This window comes from Eleutherodactylus coqui, chromosome 1 (genome assembly GCF_035609145.1).
Source record: "Eleutherodactylus coqui strain aEleCoq1 chromosome 1, aEleCoq1.hap1, whole genome shotgun sequence".
NCBI lineage: Eukaryota > Metazoa > Chordata > Amphibia > Anura > Eleutherodactylidae > Eleutherodactylus > Eleutherodactylus coqui.
Window position 1 is genome coordinate 126,506,725 of NC_089837.1, and position 21,490 is coordinate 126,528,214.

Consider the following 21,490-nt stretch of genomic DNA (forward strand, 5'->3'; position numbering starts at 1 on the left):
TTTTTAAAAGGGGTATCCCAGCTCACACATTTATGGCATATTCATAGGATATGCCATAAACGTCTAATAGATGTGGGTCCTACCTGCATCTATCACCTCAACATCCACCAGTGGTTGGGATTATGGGAAGTCAAACTGGCTATTATATGTAACAATCTATAGAACTGGATGAGGGTTTTGGAGATAATGTATCAGAGTGAGTAATACTGTTCACAACCAAGTCCCATGCACTTCTGTGGGAGTTAAAGGGGTTGTCCCGAGGCAGCAAGTGGGTCTATACACTTCTGTATGGACATATTAATGCACTTTGTAATGTACATTGTGCATTAATTATGAGCCATACAGAAGTTATAAAAAGTTTTATACTTACCTGCTCCGTTGCTGGCGTCCTCGTCTCCATGGTGCCGACTAATTTTCGCCCTCCGATGGCCAAATTAGCCGCGCTTGCGCAGTCCGGGTCTTCTCCTCTTCTCTATGGGGCTCCGTGTAGCTCCGTGTAGCTCCGCCCCGTCACGTGCCGATTCCAGCCAATCAGGAGGCTGGAATCGGCAATGGACCGCACAGAAGCCCTGCGGTCCATGGAGACAGAGGATCCCGGCGGCCATCTTCAGCAGGTGAGTATGAAGACGCCGGACCGCCGGGATTCAGGTAAGCGCTGTGGGGGTTGTTTTTTTAACCCCTGCATCGGGGTTGTCTCGCGCCGAACAGGGGGGGGGTTTAAAAAAAAAAAAAACCCGTTTCGGCGCGGGACAACCCCTTTAAGGAAACCGTATAGAAGAGCCAGTTGGGCTGTTCCCATAATCCTAGCTAAGGGTGACCACAGCATTACTAGAGTTATACCATTGTCAACTATAATTGGCTTAGATGGAATGCACCTTTAGGCAGCTTTCACACGGGCAACAAAGTTGCGTGATTTTCTTGCAACGCGACAGTGCTACAAATCGCATGTATGTGAAGCCCATGCTTTCCAATGGGTTCCTTCACATTAGCGATGTTTTGTAGGCTGCTACATTGAAAAAAAAAAAAGTTGCAGCATGCTGGCCGGCCTTAATCTGGTGTCAAAGGTGTCTGGTAGCAGCTTGTCCCCTTCCTCTCCCAACTAAATAAACATGCTCACTCTGCTTATGTATGATAATAGGGAGGCTGGGGAAGACAGCCAACTTATGTGTATGGCCAGCTTGCTCCGTTCACATCAGCATCATAGTCTCCGGTGGAGATCTGGAACATTATACCAGATGAAATAGCACAGCAATTCCTCAACACAAGTATGAACATGGTGGTCACCAACTTTTTAAACAACTTGTGCTTATATGATAGCCGATGTATTAGCCAGAAAAATTGCAAAACTGTATTGGCCTAAAATGATGCTTTTATGCTGAAAATTCCTTGTAAGGTGATGGCCACTAGAGGTCTCCCTTTTTTTTTTTTTAATTTCCTGTCCACTGCCAGTTGTCAAGTGATGCTAGTCTCTAGTAACAGAGGGTAATCACTTATGCTGCAAGAGAAGTCTATGAAGCCGTAAGAGGAGGGGTGAGAAATAGGGAGAGAAGCAGAGACACATAGGTGTGCTTTTAGAGCTAATGCAGAGTGATTTATTATTATTTATCCGCAACTCTAGCACTTCTCTAGTGTTTTCCCTCATGATGTTACATCTGCGTGTTTTACAACGAGTTAATAGAATCTGCATTTCTCTCTGTGTAGTGTTTGGGCACAACATAAAGGGAGACTCCTCCCACCAGTTCATAGAGAACCGGAAAAAAAAAAAAATCACATATACAGCCTGCAGAGGGGAAAATGGTGATAAATGTAGACAGAGCAGGCCTTAGGTTGTATGGTGCCCTGTTTGAAATTGCTTTTTAAAGCCCCGCTCAATTTGTCAGTGTTATGTAATGTTCTTCATGCCTGGTTAATGCTGCTGTGCCATAAACAGCCACAATTGGGAAAAGAGGAGGGGAGATTCAAACTTTTAATATTTTCTCTAATAATTAAGATTATTATACATTTATTTATTTTTATTCCCCATAGAGGAGCTGCCACTATTTGATCCCTTATAAAGTATAATGCAATACTAAAGTATCGCATTATACTGTATTTTGACTATCATCCTATGAACACGTGCCACAACATCCAGCATGTATGGACTGTGCTCCAAGCCTTCTCCATACAGCAATGCCGGCTGTACACGTATGGCGGACGATGGGAAGGGGTGAAGAGCCTTTTGCATGGCTTATCGGGCTTGAACGTTTGCCTGAATGTTCGTTTGACCAACCAGTGATCCATGTAAGGGACCTTTCACATAGGATGAAATTAGTCCATGCGAACATTTCTGCTTTATAATTTTATGGGGATGAATATTAACGGGATTCTCAGGTCAAAAATTAAAAAATAAATAAATAAAAATCTTGGTATTTGCATAGTGCCAACTTATTCCGAAGCGCTTTCAGGTAATTATTACTTATTACCCCCCACCAAGCTGGGTTCTCATTTTACTGACCTGAGAAGGTTGGAAGGCTGAGTCAACCATGAGCCAGCTACCTGACGCATGCGGGGATCGAACTTGCAACCTTCAGGTCGTAGGCGAGAGCTTACACTCTGCACCACATGAGGCTCGATGATCTATCCCTCAGGAAAAATCATTACACATAAATGGGGCTTAATGTGCATTGAGCTGTCAGGCATCCAGGGGTCTGTTCTCCAGCATGAATAAATCGGATGGGACGGATACATTCTGGCCAATTTCATTGTCTTCCTCCATCAGCCTTCCAGTTCTCTAATGATTATCTGGCATCATTTCCTGATTACAGAGCCTCTATAATGACATCAATTCCTAGCAGATTAACAGGAAGATTTGTTGTGATCAACCTCTATCATTTAGCAGTGACTAATCTATCTAATGCAGCCAATTACACAAAAGCTGCTCCCCAAAGCTGTGTTTGTGGCTTTTAATTAACTGATAAACTAAATGTACCTTGTGTTGTGCGCCTTTATAGTGCAGACCACACAAAGCCCAATGCTTCACTGAGGCATTGGCAGGCTGATGGACATGCATTGACTGGAGGACTCTTATTTGTCTTTGCAAAGTTCATGCAGTACATAGAAGGGTTCGAATACAATGTTGCAGGCGCTCTACATTCATTCTATCCCAAACATTCGGAATAAATAAGCCCTTTACCCTCACTGCAGAAAGGAAAATGATTGTTGGAGGTTAGAAGCCAAGGACCACTTGAATTTCTAGTTTCCTATAAACTAAAGTTTATTTTACTAGCTTATATTGCAGTAAAATATAAGTCAGCAGATATGCCAGAAAACACGGATATTTCATGGATAGAATTTCATCGCAAAAATAGTAGGTCACTTTAAGAATACTTGACCCCTTGTTCTTAAACCCTACAACCTACGTTGCATCTCCTTTTAAGCATGTGTCTAATGGGTCACCCATCTCTTCTGAAGCCCGTGCCTTATATGCCCCCTGCTCTTTTCGTTGAACATAGCTTATCTCTATAGACCTCCATACACATTAGTTAAAAGTTCTCAGAACCCACCGACTTAGGCAGAACCCACCAACTGTCATATGTATATGGGGGGCCTCCTGACTTTCCCCGACAGAAGATGTTGGGGGAAAGAAGGATCTGAAGTGCTTAAAGGGGTTGTCCCGCGCCGAAACGGGTTTTTTTTTTTTCAATAGCCCCCTCGTTCGGCGCGAGACAAACCCGATGCAGGGATAAAAAAAAAACAAAAAAAACGGGTAGTACTTACCGAATCCCCGCGCTCGGGTGACTTCTTACTTACCTTGCGAAGATGGCCGCCGGGATCTTCACCCACGGTGGACCGCAGGTCTTCTGTGCGTTCCATTGCCGATTCCAGCCTCCTGATTGGCTGGAATCTGCACACGTGACGGGGCGGAGCTACAAGGAGCAGCTCTCCAGCACGAGCGCCCCATTCAACACAGAGAAGACCGGACTGCGCAAGCGCGTCTAATCGGGAGATTAGACGCTGAAAATTAGACGGCACCATGGAGACGGGGACCCTAGCAACGGAGCAGGTAAGTGAATAACTTCTGTATGGCTCATAATTAATGCACAATGTACATTACAAAGTGCATTAATATGGCCATACAGAAGTGTATATCCCCACTTTGTTTCGCGGGACAACCCCTTTAATTTCAATGCTTTTGTTCTTCCTGGAGATAAGCCACCACTTGTGATGCCTGACTGCGACTTTGTCCACTCTCCCTGCCGAAAACATATCAGCACTAAGCCAAACTGTACTACTGAAGCACCGGTCAAACAAGCTACTGAAGGTGTATGGACAGCTTAATACAAGAAGTGTTCGTGTCCCCCCTCTTCAAAATATGAAGCTAATTTTTCCTCATCTCCTATGCATGTCCCACAAGACCCAATAGTATTCAATGTGTGATCCACATGCCCCCATAGCCTCAACGAATGCTTCACATCTTACCTCCTCGGGAGAGTATTCCACACAAATGACACCTTCAGTATATTCTCCACCCCACTCACTGTGTGCCCCACACCAATCAGCTCATTTCTACTTAACGCACAAGTATAAGACCAGCATGGCACCCCATCCACAACCGCCTGCAGCCTCTGGAGGAACGTTTTTACTTGCTCTTACAATCTTTTCTCCCGTCAGTAGTTGTAAATACTTAGATATGTAATTTTCTTAGACAATATATATAGAATTGCTTTTACTAATGACAAAAAAATGGTTTGATGCTTTGTTTCTAAAAACAGAATTTTAAAAAGTCAAATATATGTTGTGGCTTTTATACTGCAATGTGCATACTTCGGCATATACTGAAAGACAAGGAAAGTGCGATTGGGATCAGACATTGCAATGGTCTGTGGAACCTTGGCCTTTTACTAGGTGAGCATGGCCAATTAATATTTATGGTGTTTGTTTAACCTCCCTTCGGGTCTCATTACCTGTTTGGTTTGGGAATCTCCCCTCAGAAGCACAGGTGGATAATGGTCACTTTGCTAGGTCTGGACTGTGGTAATGATTAATATACTTTACGCTCCTGGGAGGAACTTCACGATCTGTCGGTAAAACTTGAGGCAGACTTTCAGAGACACCTGTGCTCACAAGGGATCCAGGTGAATGGAAATCCAGGTCAGCAGTACTTAGAGCCCTGAAGTAGTTAAAGGAAACAGGTGCATCTGTTCTCGGCTTACAACCTGTCTGGCAATTCTCCTGACAGTTCCTCTACCTTCCAACTACCTGCACTCACTAGCGCCCTACTGTCTTTTTTTTTTAGGAGGATTAACTCAACACATAATTGGCAACAGAGAAAGCATTACGGTGGGGAGCTTGTTTAACGAAATCAAACATCATCTAGCCTGTATAGTGTTATGGTTACTATGTTCTTTTTACAATGTTTTCATACAATATTACTATATCTGCAGGTCACATTCATTATTGCAGGAATGTACAAAATACCCTAGACTTTAGGAGTAATTTTTGTAGTGGCCATACTGTCACTCATACCGACCTGTCGGAAAAACCACACAACGGACAAGGAGACAGACAGGTCAAACAACCTTAAGGAGAACAGTCGTACAAAGTGGTTCTAAAGGCCGAGTAAGGCTTGAAAGGGGAGAACAAGATCTGTCCCTGAATTCACCCTAACAATACTTGACGGAGAAGCAGAACACCTGCCCCAAAAAGGGTGATCCAAAAGACCAGAGCCCAACTAGATTCTGTCTAATGTGACTATATGTACTTCTGGAGTTAAGGGAGGTAAATGGCCCAAAAACACAGTACCAAAGGGGAATAGACAAGAGAGAAATCAAAAACCAAGTATGCACTCAGAGGACAGAGAATACTAAAGTATTACTGGCGTCTACTGACCAGAGGCACCGGAATAAATATCTTAAGGGAGATGCTGATAGTCTAGCTAAGAGGACCGACAGCTCAGCCAGCCTAACAGCAGGGAGATGCTTTTAACATTGGCATCCTGAGAAATGCCACTGGGGACACTCTGGCAGGGGCATTACATGGTCAGATGCAGACGCCGTTGACGTCACACTGGACCTGTGGCTACGCCAGAATCTCATCGGTGCTGGCAAATGAAAAACAGCTCAAGAAGTTACTGGCAAATTTGCAGGCGATTCTGACTCTTCGAATACGTTCAGCCTGTATTATTATCAACATTTACATTTCGAAATCTATGTGCCCAGCAACATTCATTAAGCGCCTTTTACGCAGGCCAATTATAAGCCATGAACTTTCACCCACACCATGTAAGAGGACCAGCGATCCACTGACAAACAAGCAAACGTTTCATATCTGGCAGTCCTTTGCGGTGTGTGAATGGTAGTGAACAAGCACCGATTGATGTGCTTTAAACTACAGTAATTGGGGATAGGGATAACTATGGTTAACTTGATTGTATCATAAGCCCTTTAATTGTGAGTTGGACAGTGATGTTGGGTGAAGGGCAATCACTTTTATAGCAGTGAAGAGGAAAGGAAGTGAGGGCAGCACGGTGGCTAGTATAGATGCTTTGAAGTGCTGAAGTCCTGGGTTCAAATCTAACCAATGCAACATCTGCATGGAATTGTATGTTCTGCCTATCTTGTACGAGTTTCCTGTAGGTACAGGAAAAAAAAAAAAAAACATACTAAAAACATACTAATAGTTGAATTATTTGGAGCTGACTTTGGATTCAATCATTTGCCACTAAAGTATTTTCTTTTTGAGTTGATTTACAAAATAATTGTATATATGTTCTGTTCGGACACAGTCTAAACCAATGATTTACAACTGTGGTGCTATGAGAACCTGCCAAAGGGAAAATTTTTTTTTTTTTTAATCAGTCGCCATTAAGATTTCCCCTCCTCTATGTCACCAGCGATGACAAGTCACGACGGGCAGAAGTTTCACCCACAGCTGGCTTGGCTCCAATAGCAGCAGAAGGCACCTGCTATCCTCCAATGACAGCAGAGCCTGTGGAAAGCGCCTGGCAGGATTGCCTACAAGAATGTGTGAGCAGTAGCAGAGACTGCGCATTCCTATTCCTGGGACCAGCCCAGTAAGTGGCCGTGAAGAACGTCATCTTGAGAGGCAATTAAAAGATTTTCATAAAACACTATCAATTACCTCTTGACCTGCGATCTGGTTGGAGAGGAAGGGGAATGCGAGGTTGCACATTCTTTTTGGGAGGGGCATTGTAGGCTTCATTTTTTCCACCTGACTGACTCTGGAGGACAACAGCACAAGTTAGAGCAAATTACTGATCCATCCTGTTCTGTTCAAGTAGCAGGTAGGGGGAATCCCCGCAGCCGTCTCTGGATGAAACCAAACACTGCTGGGACCAAACTATAATGGGGACTGCCTGCTTTTCGCCCAGCTTTTTAGGACAGAAGAATTTTCCAGCATTTTTAGCCACGTCTGTGACAGAACATCCAGCCGGAGGTTATGACGCAGATGTGAAACCACCCTAACATTTGTATATTCAGTTCACACTCTTCAAAAAGCTATTTGCTTATTGAGCTTAAAATGGATTGATATTTAGCTATACGGTGGACATTGTTTAACACCTTTACAAAGGTCAATGGCTTAAAAGGCGAAGGTTCAAATGGGGATGTCTTTATCCTAATCACATAAGTATTCTCAACACATGTTGCCATCTACCTAAACCAGTAACTAGTATTATACAGTAGAAGTGATCAACTAAATTCCATGTAATTGACAATAAATCCTTGTACAATTGCAGTCAAAGTTCTCAAATCCATCACATATGGTACTGTCTGAGTATTCAGACTATGGGCTTACAGTCAGCATATATTAACATGGCTATGGTGAATGATGGAGCTTTCAAACATAATGGGTTTTCAAAGCCAATCAATTTTGGCTTTGAAAACCCAGAAAGATTACAAGATTGATGCAGGTGGCATGTACTGATCTTCCAGGTTCTCACGATAGACTGACTTCGCAAGATCTGTAGGTCAGTCAGCGAGATTACGCCTGCCCATGCGGATACAATTTGATTATTTGCCTTTTGAACTTACTGCCTATAATGGTTCAACCTGAAGCCTCAGCATTCAGAAACAAAATTCAGCTTTGAACAGAGTTTTCACAATTTCCATCTACTTAAATATTCATTTAGCACTCCACTCGTGGTTGAGATTGGTATGCTTGACATCCTGGTGGATGTTCTTCTGCAGGAGACGAGCAGAATAAAAAATCCCTCTGGCCAGTTTTACATGCCCCAACTAAACTGCGCTTTACTAAATTACATGCTGGTTGATGGAATTCCCTGTCCCAAAAGAACTGTGAAGGAGCATTGTTCTGTCTAATTTTATGTAAAGGTTGTGTGAGGTGGGATTAAAGTTGTTTGCATCGAGGCCTTCTTCACGCTAACCAATCGTTCTCCTATACGCTGAAAGGTTACATAGAAAACCTTCCGCACACCTTGTCAAAGTATATAACATTTGTTCAACCAACTTCTAATTAGATTTTTAGTTTTAAGTCTTGCTTTTTTCCCCTTCATTGTAGCCATATTGATTGTTAGATTTACCCCATAGCAAGTTATGTTAATGATGGAGTATGCTGATCTAAATAATAGCCAACTATCAGTTTCTGAAATCCAGAAGTGACAACCAATATTGTTGCACTTCCAGTTTTCACTTTTGCAAACATGGCCGCCACTACAAGGCAGAAAAGGGAAGTATCTTTAGAAGTAAAACACTCAATTACTAAAACTTAGTATCTGCCCAGTTTTTCTTTAAACATCAGACACTGAACATGCATTGAACTGAACTGTAGAGATCATAAATACGCAACAATATAAATTCAACATGACCGTGGAAATGTATTAAAGTGATGTTACACTTGTCCTTCATGGGTTAATACAATTTTACTTTTAAAACAGCACAGACCTGACTGAGCCATTCGTGGGGACTTGGACATTCCTTACAGACCATATTTAGTCATTGTATCTGCATTCTTTCTCTCTTATCAGTGAAAGTGATGTAAATAATACGTCACTTAATTAGTCATTAAACTTTGTCATGATTCCTTAACTTCAGGGTGCTGGTCAACCATGATAGGATGTTATGTTCTCTTTGCCCGCTCGTACTAGAAATAAAGTTAAACTGGTCTGGGCTTTTTAGAAAGAGCACAGCAGTGACTTCACACACTTGATGTCTCTTGTTCTTTCTCTAATGATCGTTAATTATGCAGACACATGAGAGCACTCAGATTCTGGTAACCTTATTACCAAATCTATAGTTAAAGGGTTACCCCAACAACGGTAAAAGAGAGCAAATGTGACCTACAACGGCCTAAAGTAGAACGTATTGCCATCAAAGGCATACACTATATAAGGAAAAGATTGCAATGTCACCTTTGACCATTAATAACAACGTATAGCAACACTGACAATCTGTTACAAAGAAGAAAGTCCTTATAAAGGACATGATATTGACTAAATTTACATCTTAAAAGACTAAACTTGGAAATGATAAAAGTTAACAGGACAGAATCTTGCACCCAGTTTGTCAATCTGCAGCATTTTAATGATCCTGAAATAGGCTATATTGTAGAAATCCTGCAGAAAACAAAAAACAGGTATTACCCCCATCTTTAAGTGAAGACTGGCTGAGTATACGGGGCTTAGTGATTTTTTTTTTCCTACTTCAGACAAAGGGGGGGGGGGGAGGCTCCTGCTGCAGCCAGTTGTCTTATAGTCAGAGACGGGACATGAGAAGGAGTAAGGGGACATGGCTGATCTGGGACAGATAGATATCTTTATATATTTCTCAGTCTTAGGGCGCCCACCCACTGGCGATTTTTTTTCCCTGCGAAATTCGCAGCATTTTTTTCTCTGCAGGGGTCTATGGGACTTGTAATGTTAAAATCGCGATCGCGCAAAATCGCGATTTCGCGGTAAATTGCGATTTTGCGCGATCGCGATTTTAACATTACAAGTCCCATAGACCCCTGCAGAGAAAAAAATGCTGCGAATTTCGCAGGGAAAAAAAAAAAAAAAAAATCGCCAGTGGGTGGGCGCCCTTAGGGCTTCTTCCCACAAGCGTATATCGGCAGGCATTTTCACGGCCGGCCAATATACGCTTCCATCTAAGCAGCCCCCCCCCCCTTTCCTCCCCCTCAACGGCTCTCTGCTTCTCTCCCGCCCCGCACCTTGTCCATAGCCAGCAATGTGAGTGAGCTTAGCTCCGCCCCCATCCTGCCCCTCCCATTGAAAACGCAGGAGTGGAGGAGAGAGGCAGAGAGTTGGTGAGTGGGATGGAAGAGGGGGAACTGCTCAAATGAAAGTGTGTTTTCACAGCCGGCCGATATATGCTTGTGGGAATAACCCCTTTAATTGTAATATAGGACAAAATAGGATCAACAGAAAGGAGGATATGAAGGGAAAAATTGTTGGGATATTTAATTTTTTGTACATTTTTTAAGTTTAGTGTTCCCTTAAAAGAGGTTCGGTCAGAAAAATGAAAAGATTTATACTCACCTGTGCCTTACAGGGCTGTTCAACTGGAAGCTGCTGGTCTTCTCTTGTCCCTCCGGCAGCTGTCCGATTGCAGGGCAGAAGCTGCCAAAGTTCCAGCTTCCGCACCTGCTTCGACCATTGCCGGACAGCAAGTCCTGCCGCCCAGGTCACTGTCCGATGCATCACAAGTGACGCCCCACCCGCTGATTTGCCTATCCGCGTCTAACCTCTGACGTCCTCAGAGAGTGGACTGCTAGTGTGGACATGCATCCCCCTTCCCAGTGTGCTTGCGCACTCACTATCGACTCTCCGTTAGACCTCTTACGCGCCAGATAAACAAGGGAGGGAAGAAGTACAATGGGATTAGGCGAGTTTGCTTTGTTTTTTTTAACTCTTTTCTTTTCACAGCTTAGACTCTACAGGGATGCAGGCGAGTATAATTTTTTTATTTTACTGACAGAACCCCTTTAACCCTTCTTCTGATACTACTTTTAAAAGATTTTAGAAAGAGAAGTAAATAGAAAAGACTATACAGTCCTACCTGCCTGGCTTAGCTGTAGGAGGTGGGCCACCTCACCACATTAACAATGACTCTTCCCTTAAGTGCTTGGAGACCTGCAATTTTTCATGTCATTCACTTTTGTCCTTTTTCCCCGCTTTCAGAAATAAATCCTAACTTTATTCTTCTGTTGATATAGTTGTACGATTTCTTTTTTTTTAACAGAACAAGTTATATTTTTTTGAAAAACGTTTAAAAATCTTTTAAGGGGGTAAAATGGAAAAAGAAACTGCAATTGCTCAATTTTAGAAGTTTATTGCTTTTAGAGGGTATATGGTATGGCAAAAACGACATGTTAGCTTTATGGATCAGTACAACTCTAGAGATACCAAAAACGTATAGTTTTGTACTAAAATATTTTTAAAAAGAAAAAAACAAAACACTGCCACTATTTTTTGACCAGCTTAGAGGGAACAGTGCCACTAATGCAGCTGAAAGTGAAGGGTGGCCAGTGGCCATGAAAAGAAGTTGATTGGGGAAAAGGTGGACCCCAAGCAGTACATTTGCAACAGGACCCATCAGCGATTAGCTACACCCCAGCTCAATAACCCACAAGTCAGGAAGAGGGAGCTAAAATATATGCAGGAATGACATAAAATGTGTATATTCTACACTATCCTACCAAAAGTATTTGAACACAATAGCAAAATTAATAGTAGCATTTATTTACATTTGTTAATAGTGGGGCACTCTTTGGTCTTAATGATATCAGATACTCTCTGTGGCATACTTTCCCCTAACGTCTGATATACTTCAGATGATATTTCCCTACAAACGCCTGAGAAGTATGCATCCATTTCAAAGAGGATGGAAGCTGTTCCTATTTCCTGACCTGACGGTTCAGTTCATCTCAAGGATGTTCAGTAGGGTTCAGGTCAGGACTCTGTGCAACCAGTCCAATGGTAGAACATCCATACCCTCAAACTAACATGAAAGAAGCATTGTCTTCTTGTAAGTATTGCTGACTAATCCCAGAGAACTGCCACATTGTCAGCAGCACATTATTGCCTGGAATGTCAGGGTACACCTGCGTGTTCAAAGGTCTTGCAACTACAATCAACAGACCAAGATCATGCCCCGTAAAACATCTCCAGACCATAACAGAACCTCCACCGTACTTAGAGGAATTTCCTGGAAAAAGTTTAAAAAGGGCTCAAAATCCATAAATATTGAATAGTTGTTTACCGTGCTCCTCCCCCGCCAGTGCTGCAACCCCGATGCCCGCCTCATGGAACCTAGAAGAATAGGTGGGCAGGGATGTTCAATGTGCACGTGACCATTCAGCCACTCAGGCTTCGGCAGTGATTCTTCTATGGCCATCGAAGCCTGTAAGTGGCTGAGCAGTCACGTGTACAATGAATGGCAGATGACCACTCGCCACTTCTTCCAGGTTCCGTGCGGCAGGGATTGAAGCTGCAGCGCTGGATGGAGAGCAGCCGAAATAGGCGAGTATTAAATTTATATTGATTTTAAGCCCTTTTAACTCCTGTAAATACACCTTTAATTGTTGGCATAACTATCTGATTTGAAGTAGTGCGATTCGTCACTCCATTAAACATTTTTCGATTGGTCAGCTATCTAATGACAACGCTCCTTGCACCATTGTAGATGAGCCAATGCATTTTGGTTTTTTTAAGAGAACTCTATAGAAGTTTGCAGGATGAATGGAGGTTTAGGGCTCATGTCCACGGGGAAAATAAGAATTAAAATCCGCAGCGGATTTTAACTCTTCTCCCGCGCGCGGATCCGCACCCCATAGGGATGCATTGACCATCCGCGGGTAGATAAATACCCGCGGATCGTCAATAAAAGTGATTTTTAAAAAAATGGAGCATGAAAAAATCTGGACCATGCTCCATTTTCATGCGGGTCTCCCGCGGGGACGGCTCCCGCGGGCTTCTATTGAAGCCTATGGAAGCCGTCCGGATCCGCGGGAGACCTAAAATAGGAATTTAAAAGCATTTACTCACCCGCAGCGGGCCGGGAAGGTCTTCTCTTCCTTACGGCCGCATCTCCCTTGCTTCGCTCGGCGGATGTGCCCGGCGCATGCGCGCGGCACGTCGACGACGTGCCGGCGACGTGCCGCCGGCGTGACGAATTCATCCGCCGGCCGAAGAAAGAAGATCCGGCCGCGACGCCGAGAAGAAACGGAGCGGATGGGAGGTGAGTTTATTCTCATTTTCAGCGCTCATGTCCGCGGGGCAGGAGGGACCCGCTGCAGATTCTACATGGAGAATCTGCAGCGGATCTGATTTTCCCCGTGGACATGAGGCCTTAGTAGTTTAGTGCAGTTTTTACAGACATTGTTAGCCAACCCAAGAGTGACCCCTGGAAGGATGAAGGCCAACATCTCCACTCAGTTTTTTTTAATACAATCTGTATTTGTTTAGATGTGGCTGTTGCCATGGTTTTGGCTATGTATGGGTGGGAATGGAGATTTACAATAGGACATCAGTCACTATTGAATGCTTTATCACTTTTTACCTTTTAGTGGCTATGAAGCATAGCAGAAATGAATAAAGTTACTTATCCCTAAACACCACTATTTGCCTCCTTTTCACATTGCATATGTTTTGGTTGGGGTAAGGGTATCAACTCTCCTTAAGGAGAGTATCTAAAAAGTGTGTAAGGAGACACCTAGAAGGTGAGTGAGAAGACTTATAAGGCCATGCATGGTCCTCTGGGAGAAATACAAATAAGGAAGACAGAGCAATACCTCTGCAGCACCACCTATTGGATGGCAGTATTCCTGCAAGTCAATGTCAGACCCTTTTATATACGCCTTTATAACAATGATTGGGAATTGAAGACCAAAAGCCACAAAACCATATGAGAGGAGACACCTAGGAGGTGAGTGAGGAGACTTATACGGCCCTGAAACAGCTGTGTATGGGAATTGAAGACCAAAAGCCTGAAAACCAATCATTGTTATAAAGACTTGTATAAAAGGTCGGACAATGGCAGCAGTGCTGCAAATCAAATAGGTGGCGCCGCAGAGGTATTGTTCCATCTTCCTTATTTACACGTTTTGGATACACAGATCTGTATGTTTTTCTCAGTGTTTGAACGTTGACATTTTATTGAGACTTAGCTTGCACTTTGAACAAATCACTTAAAGGAGATGTCCCGCGCCGAAACGGGTTTTTTTTTTTTTCAACCCCCCCCCCGTTCGGCGCGAGACAACCCCGATGCAGGGAGGTAAAGAAAGCTCACCGGAGCGCTTACCTTAATCCCCGCGCTCCGGTGACTTCTCTACTCACCGCTGAAGATGGCCTCTTCCTCCGTGGACCGCAGCTCTTCTGTGCGGTCCACTGCCGATTCCAGCCTCCTGATTGGCTGGAATCGGCACGTGACGGGGCGGAGCTACACGGAGCTACACGGAGCCCCATAGAAGACTGCAGAAGACCCGGACTGCGCAAGCGCGGCTAATTTGGCCATCGGAGGGCGAAAATTAGTCGGCACCATGGAGACGAGGACGCCAGCAACGGAGCAGGTAAGTATAAAACTTTTTATAACTTCTGCATGGCTCATAATTAATGCACAATGTACATTACAAAGTGCATTATTATGGCCATGCAGAAGTGTATAGACCCACTTGCTGCCTCGGGACAACCCCTTTAAATCCTTTAGTCTCTCCTATATATTACCCCAATGACAGAGTATGACCAACATACATTCCTACATGGTGCAAACCCTGCAGAACTAGAGATTATTATTGGGTTAATACAGAGGACATGCGGGGTGATTTACAGGGAGGAGACTGTCATTCGTGGTGGGGGTTTTCTTGTTTTACATTCCTACAAGAGGCATTACACTTACTACTGGTTTACAGCATAAAAGGACATTAATGTAAAATGTCAAGCCAATGATACGAAGCCAGGAGCTTGTCTAGTGCTTCTACATGACAACAATTTCCACATCAGATAAGGCATTAGCATTATTGCAACTACACCGAGTTTACACCATGGATGTAGATAGGGCAAGCATGTGAGGTAGGTGATCTGGATGCTGTGAAGCTTGAAGGCAGCGGGATGACTGGCGGTGATGAACAGTGTTGTATCTGGATAAAAAAAGTTGACTGCTGTTGCGGTAGACAGCCTTCCTTCCTCTGTGTTCTACTGGCTTTTCTTGGCTCCCTTTTTCCTCCTGCTGGCCACATATACCCTTTCTCATGTTGGCCTTTAAGGGTGCCTTCACACGGGCATTTGCGTTTTTGGGCAGGCGAAAAATGCAGCGATAGGACAAATGTGTGTCTGCTTTGTAAAGTGCGTTGTTGTGCGTTTTTGTCACCCAAATCGAACAAATGATGGCTTCATATGGAAGCATAGGTGCATAAAAAAGCAAAAAAAGCTGAAAGATAGAACATGCCGCGATTTTTTTGCTGTCGCAACAGAGAACCCATAGCAGATGTAAAAGAAACCATTGAAAGACTTTGGTTTCATAAATATGCTCATTTACTCTCTCTCTCGCATACAGCAAAAAAACGCAGCGTTTTTGTGTGGAGGCCCCCTTATGGCGCTATCACCCAGGGCATGTCTTGCCTTCAAACTCTTTCTTGCCTGTTCAAATAACATGACGGTCCAGGTGCCAGCCGCAATCAGCAGAGCTCCCCCTGTGTTTTGTATTAGAGAAACACTGCAATGTAACAGCATCCATAAAGACATTGGCGAAGTAGGAAAGGGGCCCCAGGTGCCAGTGATGTGACATCACATTTAATAGTAAAACTGCAGAAAAACAAACATTTATGTGCAAACCTGGGGAAGGAGACTTGCAAGGAGCCAGGTAAGCAAACCTACCTAGAAATTGACTGCTGTCATCTTTGAGCTAGGGCTTCACAGCGATCTTTGGTTTGTGCTAGACAGGCATACCAATGCTGCCAACAACGGCAATTGTTAGGAATGCATAATCACTGTAAATTAAAAGATTATTCCAAATCCACAGGCTATGTCATAAATGCCTGATAGGTGTGGGTCTCATCTCTTGGATCTTAATCTTAGCCCGCCATTATTTCCAGAACAATGGACCTGACCATGCAAATGGGGGCAAATTCTGACATTCAGACAGCATTTGATTGGGCAGTGTCAGCATTTGAAAGGACATGCCGAGTGACAAGGGAAATGAAACACCCAGATGGCAATTTATTCATATACATGTAAGAGGAAAACCATATTTTTATGGGAAATGTAACAGACACGACAGCAGTGCAGACAGAACACACCTGTGAAGAACAGAAGGTTTGCTCACAGATAAAACCTGATCTTCTGCCAAGCCGTTTGGGCAGGTAAGAGGGTGGATTTCCTTCTCCATGTGTAAAGTTAATGATTGCCTACTCCTTCATTCTCACCACATGCCAATATCTCATGCTCACACATTCATATTTTTTTTTTGTCCTTTGAAATTGGCGCTCAGTGGATTCTGTGATGACTTTTTACAATAAAGAATGTGCGGGATGACTTGAAATCTTGTGGGATCTACAGGGCCTGTGAGGAACAGGTCTAAGAATCTTTCAAGTGACCAACAAGTTAACAATGTGTTCTGCTTCAATGCTTGCTTCACCTCCCAGAAGCTTTCGTTCCTCCCTCCAAACTCCTTGCTGTGAAGCTCCCGGCTTCTAATGCTTGCTGCGCCTCATCCTCCTCACAATCCCTTTATAACTAGGGCATATTATTATACATCACGGAAGCCATCAAAGACGGCGGCCACATATGTTATTAAGATCTACACAACCCAAACCTGATGGTAGAACTTTGTAGCAGCATTAAAGCCTGAGCCTGTGATTACTGGTTAGACCATATCGCTGCAAGAACCCATAAAGGAGTCTTCAGTGGAAGCCCTGACCCTTGTGAGCCGTTTTTCAATAATGCATTGTGAGGCAGCACAGTGCACCCTTGTCTGCACACAAGCGCTGCCGTAATGTGACACCCTTCCTTTGTATAGGCATCGCTGGGAGAATACCCCAACCATAAATGTTACCATTTTTAGGAAGAAGGACACAACACTGACAATTCCTATACAGCCATGGTGTTCTTGCTAGGGTTCGTTTAGATCAGAGTTCTGATTTACGTTTTTAACAGATCTGTTTTTGTTATTTTAATGTAATGGATAGCAAAACGGAATACAAACTAACGGTAGTTTCCCTTTTTTTTTTTTTTTTTTTTTAAAACAGATCCAGGAGACAGATTTGTTAAAAATTGACAATATTTATCCATTTGTTTCCATTCACATCCATTTTTTCATTCTTTTGTCTTCCTAACTTGCTGCACATGCTAGTTAAGCTGCTTGTCCACGGGCGATTGTTCATTGCGTTACCCTCTGTGATAATCCGGCCGCAGGTAATGCAGTGGATGCTTTCCATAGCGTTGCTATGGAAAATGCAGCCGCGGCGTCCACGAGCGGAGAATCATAGCAATTCTCCACTCGCGGGATCTAAATCGCGGCATGCCGCGATTTGCCATGGTGAGCCTGTTTGCTAGGCTCACCGCAGAGAACTGACAGCGCCCTTCCCCGTGGTGGAATATCACTGGCGATATTCCATAACGGCCGTGGACAGGTGGCCTTAAAAAACAGATAAGTTAGCGGACATCAAAAACGGAAACAAAATGGAAAACTTTCCATTCAGTTCCGTCATTCATTGGCTTACTTAGGTCTTCCCATGCCTTTCAGCGCATCGGTTGACAAAAGAATGCCATTGTTGGCGACCAGTCTCGGCATCATCCCATGAAAGGTCAACAGTATGCAAGTCCTTTATAAGTGTACGTCGCCGGGTTATCTTTTGCCTTCCCCACCAACACTTCCCACTTTTTTGGTTTCCAGGAAATAGCGATTCTTGTCTCAAGGAGGCGTAGAATGTGTTCAGTAAAATAGGGCTGGCGTTCAATGACTCAAGAAGAGTGGGCGCGTACCAGAGCAGCAGTAAATTTCTTAATTCGTAAACCAATCATGATAAGGGACCTTAAACAGGCGACAACTAGAGATGAGCGAACGTACTCGGTAAGGCTGATTTCGCAATCGAGCACCACAATTTTCGAGTACTTCACTACTCGGGTGAAAAGTACTCGGGGGGCGCCGTGGGTGAGCGGGGGGTTGCAGCGGGGAGTGGGGGGGGGAGGGAGAGAGAGAGAGCTCACACCTGTTCCGCGCTGCTACCCCCCGCTCCGCCACGCCACGCCCCCCGGCGACCCCCAAATCTTTTCACCCGAGTAGTGAAGTACTCAAAAATCGCGGAGCTCGATTGCGAAATCGGCCTTACCGAGTATGTTCGCTCATCTCTAGCGACAACGCTTCCGCGCTCTGTCACCAGTTCATGTGGCATGGGTCTCATGCCCTTGTTGTCAGTCACATCCACGCAAGGTGTTGGCCAATTAGCTCATCTCAGTAACTAAGCAATCCCTCTTCTGTCTCTGTATCCATTGTGACAAAGAAGAGGGATGGGTTAGTTATTGAAATGAGCCCATTAGCCAACACCTTGCAATGACCAGTCACCAATAAGGTATTTTTCCGCATGGATTCCACCTCTAAGAACCATGGCTGTAATCTGCATGAGCTGTGAATGTGTTCTACGCCAATGTACAGGAGCATATTCGCACATGGATTTAGCCTTTATCAATGGGCAAATCCACATGCGGCATTCCCAACACAGATTCTGCAAGGAGACCGCCTGGAGTCCTCATCATGAAGTGGCATGTCCATTCTTTTTTGCCCCACGTGGATTTGCGATCCACATGCGGAAAAAATCCACACCATACAGACTGCTTGGCCGCTTCCCACTGAAAGTAATGGGATGCAGGTTTCCCGCAAAGTCAGCACAGATTCGGTGTTGAATCACTGGGAAGAAATTTGTCATGTGATCACTTTCTTTACTAGAGAGCACGATTCTGAACGGAGGACTGAAGGACTGCAGTCCACCAAAGGAGTCTTCATAGGAGTGAGAGGCTCGCTAGAGTCATAAATTATTCCTTACCAATTAATGAAAGGGAGTAAGGGGCTAAAATAGAGAGTTTTCATGCTGGGCTCTACCATCTGCCTCCAATCAATACAGTCGTATGACAGATGTATATGGACACCACGCTGCAGAATCTGACAACTTGCCCTGGACAGGAGCTTTGCCACCCATCTACCCTGTTGGGCACCATTTCTCTGGTCTAATGGGTGACAGTTCTCGTTATATTACTTTTTCTTCTATTTTGATTCCATCACTTCACAGAAGGGGCATCTCAAGAAGCTCTAATGCAACATCCTCCAACTTCCGGCTCTCCAGCTGTTACAAAACTATACCGCTGCAGGCTGTCAGGGCATGCTGGGTATTGTAGTATTACATCTGGAGTACGCTGTCCTTATAAATATGAGCTAAGGAGGACGCTCCCAAATAGTTCCCGAAATGGGATTCAGCACCCCCCATTGACTTATTAACATATTCAGAGAGGGACAGGAGAAAAGCAGCTGTCAAGAACATATGGCACCGCTCATCAATGATGGGACAAGAAAAAAAGTCAACCTATGTAATGCTTCTTTCCAGAAAAAGCAGATGTTACGGACAGTCAAGTGGGCATCAGAGAAGTGATGGTGGGCTGGAGAATAAAATCTCAAGTCTATGGCCAGATTAGGATAGCAATTTAATTAAAGGGGTATTCTGGGACTTTTTTTTTTTATTCTATTGATGAGCAACAGGTCATCAATAGATGGTCACGGGGGATCCCTGTAAATCAGCTGATTTCCAGGGCCGCTGTCCCTGCGGGAAGTAGGGTGCACAGACCGTAGCGCAGCGCCCATAAGACGCCCCTAGGAGTGCCAGGAGGGCTAGAACCATACATATTAGTGTAGAATAAAGTAACAATGTTAGTAATATTTGGAAGGAAGCGATATGTCATTAAATGCGCCAAATCCAGAGCCACATACTGAGCACACTGCGTGTGACCCAGCTACAAGCAGCGCACCTGCGATCACCAGACCTCACCTGAGCTGCAGGTGAGCCTGGAATCAGGAGGGCGATATTGACACTAAACAGGACATGTTGTCCCAAAGCAAGTGACACATCCAGCCAACATGCCGCTGATCTGTAGGAGAGTGCATTATAGTCCAGTGCACTACAACTCCCAGCATGGCCGCTGTCAGTGCAAGGGAGGAGTTGTAGTGTCAGCCACGTACAGGTGAGAGTCCGGTGCTATAACCTACCGTCACACGTGCAGGGAGGCTCCGGTGCCGCCGCGGGGACAGCCGCTCACATCCCGGGGACGCTTCACTTCTGCCGCCACCAGCTCTAAGCCAGTTCAAACTGTGAGCGGGGCAGCCGGAAAACCCGGAGCGGAGCGGCCAGAGCCAGCCCGGGACTTCCCTCCTCCTGAACCAGCCGGCCGGCCGGCACTCACTGCCACCCGGCGGCCGACCCTTCTTCTTCTTAATGACTTTTCTTTTTCTTTTTCTCTTTTTAACTTTTCTTTTTTCATATATTTTTCTCGTCTCTTTTGGCCTTTTTTTTTGGGATTATCAAAAATTGTAAATAAAATGTAAAAGTTTTGATTTGTACATTTGGCAGGAATGAGATGAAGTTCCCAATTAGAAAAAAAAAAAATTGGGGTGTACGGGGTGCTTCCGCATATCATAGATATTCTGCATTACCGTGGAAGAAGGTGCATCTTTGTGGAACGATCAGCAACAAAATCCGCACCGCTAACGTGCAGATTTTGATGTGAAATGGAAAAAAATCTGTTATCACATTCCACATTGAGGTCCGCTTCACCCGGGCGTCTGCGTGTGTTTTACTGTATTTTTTGTGCGTGCGTGCCCTGCACATTTGCGCATGCATAAAAACACACACATATGCTTCCTTTGATTTCAACGGCCAATTAGGTTTAAAACGAGCCAACTGGTCTGTAATACGCGCCAAAATAGGGCATGCTGCAGTTTTCATGTGTGCAAAATACACCAGACCAAACGCAATGGGTTCTATTCATTGCGTATCGCACACATTTGGCATGCAAAGGTGTTTGTGTGAATATTATGCACAAAAACTGTGTACAATATGCAGTGAATTGTTTTAAAAGGGTTCATTCACATACGTGTATTTTGCGCATGCGTTTCATTCACGAAAAACATACACAGCGTGCTCTACTTTTTGATGCATTTGTGTACCGATGTTCCCCATAGAAGTCTATGGGGGGTGCGTAAATGCGGTTGACATACGCAAGGAGATGCGCAATACGTTGCACAATTCCGAAGGAAGAAGAACACATCTGGAACTCATTAGACTAAATGGCCATTTAAATCAGGCTGTGCTTGTTTGTCACTCGCAAATGAACATGCCCTGCGTGCGCATGAAGTACAGTAAAATATGCCAACATGTGCGCAAAAAAACTTCATTCATATTGCAAATACAGTGCGCTGAGGCGTGCGCAATTGTGCATGCTCACATGTGAAGTCATTCTAAGGCCTTGTGAATCCACAGCAAATACCGCCCATTACTT

At 44.2% G+C, this 21,490-nt stretch overlaps 1 protein-coding gene across 1 annotated transcript in view; it reads right to left on the minus strand.

The window, feature by feature from the left end:
* PLCH1 (phospholipase C eta 1) overlaps positions 1-20,287 on the minus strand; it is a 267,361-nt gene extending 247,074 nt beyond the window's left edge. Inside the window, exon 1 of the mRNA XM_066600144.1 lies at positions 20,202-20,287. The gene's annotated coding sequence lies outside the window, so the exon portion shown is untranslated. The remainder of the gene's footprint in view (positions 1-20,201) is intronic.
* Between the last annotated feature and the right edge of the window lie 1,203 nt (positions 20,288-21,490).